Genomic DNA, 6,296 nt, shown 5'->3' on the forward strand with positions numbered 1-6,296 from the left:
GTGTGTGTGTGTGTGTGTGTGTGTCCAGGAACTCAAACATGGCTGAAAGGTATCTGGTGTAATGAGGCCAAGGTGATTTATAAGTGCAGAAAGCTCCGTTCCCCCAGCGTGCACATGCAAACATACACTTAGAGTGGGACTGTGACAGCTGGTTCACTTTATTTTAATAGCTTGCCAATTAAAAGCCACATCCAAAACCTAAAAAAAGCAAATTGGTTCATGTTTCAGAACCTATATTTGGTGATGAGACTACCATGTCGCATTGCATGTGAAGGCTGTTTAGCAAAACCTTGCCCTGATGTTTGAAAAGATGTTTTGCAGCTTTGAATGAGGAAAGAATATCATTTGTTTTGGTGCAAAGACTTGCCGGAAGAACATACCAGTCTAGACAGGCACCTGAAAGGTACGATTGGAGGGAAACAGGCAGAGAGGAAAAGACAAAGAGGAAGACGGAGCAATCGACAGAGGGCCTGAGAGACAGACGCAGGTAGTCTGTTAGCATATTAGCGTCTGAGTGGAGGAGAGCCAGACAGGTGAAGGCGGAGCAGAGTCAACATGAGTGCAGTCTGATAGTATACGCTCTAAGCCAGAGGGAGCGCTGCTTTGGATCAGACAGGCTCACCGTTAACCTAAACTGACACTGTTTAGACAGCAGGGAACACAGGCGAAAAAAAAGGTGCAGGGAAGAAGCCGGGCATAGCATCGCAGGTAGTAATCGGTGGGGACGAAAGCTCACACTCGATTCAATTGTTCAGCAATAGATAATAATAATAATAATAATAATGATATTAACAATAATAACAAAAAAGGTTAATTATATTTCCTATTTGCCACATAAAGTACATATTTACACTCATACGAGAAATGCATCCTCCACATTTATCGCATCCTAACTAGTTAGGAGCAGTGGGCAAAGAACTAAATCATCTACTTCTTTCAAATACATATTCATGATGATACACATCAGACAGTTCATTGCACAGACATCGGATTGCACTGTATTATAACTGATTCCACCCAAGTGTGTGATTCTACAACTAAAACTAATTTGAGGCAGATAAGCACATGAAAGCCAGCGACCTTGCCCTTCAGGAAAGAAGGCCAAAACCATCAAAACAAACACATTCCCTGACAAAGCTATTTTTCAGCCATCATAATGTTGGGTTTCCTTTCATTCAAGTCTAATTTGAATTCCCACCAGCTTTGCTAAGAGTAGACAATCCTTGTATTCCAATCATAAGCATTCATTCATTCATCAACCACATAGTATTCTTCACTTTATTGCTGATTGGGGTTTTGTAGGAGAAGGCCAAATGTTTTTCTTTATCTATCATGTGGACAACAATCACAGAGAAGATCGCCGGCTATTAAAGTCTTAAGTTCTAGGCTCCCTTGAAGAAAAAGAACATTAAATATATATATATAAATACTGTATATATATATATATATATATATATATATATATATATATATATATATATATACAGTATTTAGATACAGAGGAGTAAACAAATGTAAAACAGTAAGTACAGTGGTGTGAAAAAGTGTTTGCCCCCTTTCCATTTCCTGTTCCTTTGCATGTTTGTCACACTTAAGTCTTTCGGAACATCAAACCAATTTAAACAATAGTCAAGACACCACAAGTACACAAATGCAATTTGTAAATGAAGGTGTTTATTATTAAGGTGAAAAAAATCCAAACCATCATGCCCTGTGTGAAAAATGATTGCCCCCCTTGTTAAAACATACTATAACTGTGGTTTCCCCACCTGAGTTCAATTTCTCAGCCACACCCAGGCCTGATTTTTGCCACACCTGTTCACAATCAAGGCTCACTTAAGTAGGAGCTGCTTGACACAGTAAGGTCCACCAGAAGATCCTTAAAAGCTACACATCATGCCGAGACCCAAAGAAATTCAGGAACAATTGAGAAAGAAAGTATTGAGATCTATCAGTCTGGAAAGGGTATAAACCATTTCCAAAGCTTTGGGAATCCAGCGAACCACAGTGAGAGCCATTATCCCAAATGGCGAAGACATGAACAGTGGTGAACCTTCCCAGGAGTGGCCGGCCGCCCAAATTACCCCAAGAGCGCAGCGACGACTCATCCAAGAGGTCACAAAAGACCCCACAACAACGTCCAAAAACTGCAGGCCTCACTTGCCTCAGTTAAGGTCAGCGTTCATGCCTCCACCATCAGGAAAAGACTGGGCAAAAATGGCCTGCATGCAGAGTTCCAAGGAGAAAACCACTGCTGAGCAAAAAGAACATCAAAGCTCGTCTCAATTTCTCCACAACACATCTTGAGATCCCCAGACTTTTGGGACAACATTCTGTGGACCGATGAGACAAAGTGGAATTCTTTGGAAGGTGTGTGTCCAGTATATCTGGCGTAGAAGGAACACTGCATTTCATAAAAAGAACATTATACCAGCGTAAAATAGGTGTGGTAGTATGTGATGTTCTGGGCTGTTTTGCTGCTTCAGGACCTGGAAGACTTGCCTTGATAAAAGGAACTATGAATTCTGCTGTCTACCAAGAGATCCTAAGGAGAAGTCCGACCATCTGTTCGTGTACTCAAGCTGAAACGAACTTGGGTTCTCAGCAGGACAATGATCCTAAACACACCACAAGTCCACCACCGAATGGCTGAAAAAACCCAAAATGAAGACTTTGGAGTGGCCTAGCCAAAGTCCTGACCTGATCCTATTGAGATGTTGTGGTATGACCTTAAAAAGGCCGTTCATGCTCGAGAACCCTCTAATGTAACTGAATTAGGACAATTCTGCAAAGATGAGTGGGCCAAAAATTCCTCCAGGACGCTGTAAAACCTCATTGCACGTTATCGCAACGCTTGGTTGCAGTTGTTGCTGCTAAGGGTGGCCCAACCAGTTATTAGGTTTGGGGCAATCACTTTTTCACACAGGGCATGATGGTTTGGATTTTTTTTCACCTTTAATAATAAACACCTTCATTTACAAATTGCATTTTGTGTTTACTTGTGTTGTCCTTGACTATTGTTTAAATTGGTTTGATGTTCCAAAAAACTTAAGTGTGAAAAACATGCAAAGGAACAGGAAATGAGGAAGGGGGCAAACACTTTTTCACACCACTGTACAAGCATGTACAAGCATGTAAAAGGTAGTGAAAAATGTTCAAAGTACATTTACATGTTTATTCATTCATTGCTTTAAAATTGAAAATAAGTTTTGTGACTAAGCATTATTCCCAACATAGCTTTACATGTTTAAATAATTAAAAATAACCGCCGTATTCACTTCTTTTGCCTGTATTGTTCCTCTCCACCCACTCCTTTGAAAAATGTATGGTTGGTAAATGCCCCACTATGTTTACCAGCTAGTCGCTGACGGTGTATAGTGGGGATGGTGAACCACTGCTTTTTGTGGCCAAAAAGTTGCAGGTCATGAAAATGAAAACAATGAGCTGAAAGATGCTAAAAAGCTTCATGGAGCTGCAGATGTGATATCTCTCTCTGGGTTGGTCAATATGAGCGATACCTTTCAAATGACACATACTGCAGCCATTTGATCTATTATATTTACATAGAAAATATTGAGTAAAGCTGCGTTGAAGTTGACCATTGCATGAATAAAATGCTTTCAAAGAGTACCTGGGGAATTTAATGTAAGCTCTGCATTGTCACATCTAATCGCACACATACACACATAGACACACACAGACACACAGGCTGGAGTTGACATGCGAAATTCGAGTCACCCAGGGGGAATGTGCCTTGAAAATCAAAAGACATTAACCAATTAGCGCTGATCAATAGTCACAGCCACACAGGGATGAGCCAGAATAGCAGCGTTGTTCTAATGTGTGCTTCGAGGCCAATTGGCAGGCTGGGGGTGTTATTACTCTCAACTCTCAGCCAGTGAAAATGCTGGAAGAACCCTTGACATTCTGCTGCTCTCCAATGCAAAGTATGTTCCCGGCTGTAGCTAGGCAGAACAGGCCGCATGACGAAATAAAAAGGGAGAGATGGAGAGATAGAGCGAGACAAGCAAGGGAAAGAAGCAATGTGGGTGGAATAGAGGGAGAGTGCAGGGAGAGTGCGTGTGTAAGGTTGTGAAAGCATGTGTCATAGCCGGCAATGGGCAGCAGGTAATCTCACTGAGATAAGCAGTAGCATGGCAGCCAACCTTTAATTCCCCATGGGAGGTGGTACTGTGGGGTTGTCACAGGGTTGTTCCCCCCCCATTCCATGGAAATAGATTTATATAAAGGAGTAATAGGAAGAGACGGGTGGAGGATGCATTTAGATGGGGGAAGATTAAGGCGAGAGAAGAACAAAGAGTGAAGTCGACAAAGGCAGAGTGAGGGTAGCACTTCTGCTTTGTGCATTCTGCACACATAGATGAACATGTTCGCATACACAGATCACAGCAGCACCTCTGCACCTCCACTGTTCTGTATTCATGATGAGGAGAAAAAATATCAGCATGGGACTTGGCATGTATATAGGGGATTGAGGCAGGAGGGAATGAAAGGGGTGAGTAAAAAAAAGTGGAGGAGATCTCTAAAATATTACACCTATCCGGGGAAGTGTTCAGTGGAGCAGGCATTATGAGAGTGTAAATTACATTCCCTCCTTCTTCCCTTGGGCTGCCGGCTGCTGGATGACTATAATCACCCGGACACACACTGCACTGCCTGCCTACAGACACTGGCAGAATATCAGATACATTGCCATGATGTGTTTATGTTTATTGTCACGGAAGTCTCCAATCATCTATCGATCCAACATCAATTCTCCATCCTGTTCTTTTCTGAAACGATGTAAAGTATTGACACAAGTCATATGTCTCAATTGGGAGGGGATCAATAGTGTTTTACTGGGCTATGTTAAACAACCAGCATCAAGTTGGACAGCTTCAAGTGGGGTAGGACCAAGTCTGTGGTTAATATTAATGGACAGAGCATGTGTGACGTCACCCATTGGTTTGTGGAGATCTGCTGTGAGTTGCTGAATTCACGGATACGGGCGCAGCCATCCTGGTTGTGGATGTGACGATTTTAGGCGAGAGGGAGGAGTGAGGGAGGAGCCACAGACTGTTGGGAGGTATCTGACTGTGACGTTAGCTGAGAGTTGGCAACGCTGCTGCTACACTCTACGTTACACACTTTCTCTGGCAATCTGGATGCAACTGCTGCTGAAAGCTAGCTTACATAACTCAAGGTGAGCTTTACCTTCGCTAGGTTTCAAATATGTCTTTGTCCCATAGTTATATCACATATAAGACAGGCCGCAAACTGTCAAGCACATCATAGCCTCGCACTAAAACACTCCCTGCTATATTGTTGATTTTAAAATCAATGAGACCATTATTAAAAAAATGAACATCGATCTGTGTTGCAGAAGACTTAAAACTAGCGATTGAGACCATAAACTCATTATGAAAATGTTTACTGAGGTAATAAATCAAGTGAGAAGTTGGTCACTTTCTCATAGACTTCTACAGAAACCAACCTCCTTTTGTAACCGCACATGTTGCCCCCTACAGGAATTCAGATAGAATTCAGGTTTAAGGCACTTCCTCATGTGCAGTACTTTACCAAACCGGATGCTTTGTCCATTTATATTAACAGTCTATAGGTAGGACAGAGGATATTAACAGTCTATAGGTAGGACAGAGGATATTAATAGTCTATAGGTAGGACAGAGGATATTAACAGTCTATAGGTAGGACAGAGGAGAGCACATGTCTTTACTAGCAGAAATCCCCCCAAAAATTCTTTTTTAGAGTTAAAGCAACAGTGCACTTTGTCTTTCCTTTTTCCCTTTCTTTTTTAATTCCCTGTCTTTGTTTTTATTTTACAACAACTGTCATACAATAAGATGTGTTCTTGACCTTTTTTTCTAACTTGAGCCTCTTTCCATTGTAACAATTGTTTTTCTCAAGAAAAGAAAAAATATAACTTTGGAATCAAACAGCTCACCTCGCAGGTGAAGCTGGTTAACAATTTTCGAATATTTCACCAATGGGAAAGTGAAACTGTTTTGATAATTAATCAGTTTTCAAGCAAAAACGTCAAACATTCTTTAGTTCCAGACTCTTAATTGTGAGGACTTGCTGCATGTCTTTATCTTATGTCATATTAAAATGAATATCTTTGGGATTGGGACGGGTGGTCGGACAAAACAAGGAGCTGTAAAGGTGTCACATTAAGCATTAACCCTCGTGTTGTCTTCACTTTCGGGACCTTCTCGTGACCCTCGGGTCAAACTGACCCGGGACTTATTTGGGGTTTTAACAACAATTCTGAAATAA

The 6,296-nt window shown here is 41.5% G+C and overlaps 1 protein-coding gene across 13 annotated transcripts in view; it reads left to right on the forward strand.

Annotated features, from left to right (window-relative positions):
- The window catches only part of LOC116679414 (muscleblind-like protein 1), a 68,542-nt gene that overhangs the window by 45,659 nt on the left and 16,587 nt on the right, over positions 1-6,296 (forward strand). The window lies entirely within an intron of this gene.

Source organism: Etheostoma spectabile, chromosome 3 (assembly GCF_008692095.1).
Source record: "Etheostoma spectabile isolate EspeVRDwgs_2016 chromosome 3, UIUC_Espe_1.0, whole genome shotgun sequence".
Classification (NCBI taxonomy): Eukaryota; Metazoa; Chordata; class Actinopteri; order Perciformes; family Percidae; genus Etheostoma; species Etheostoma spectabile.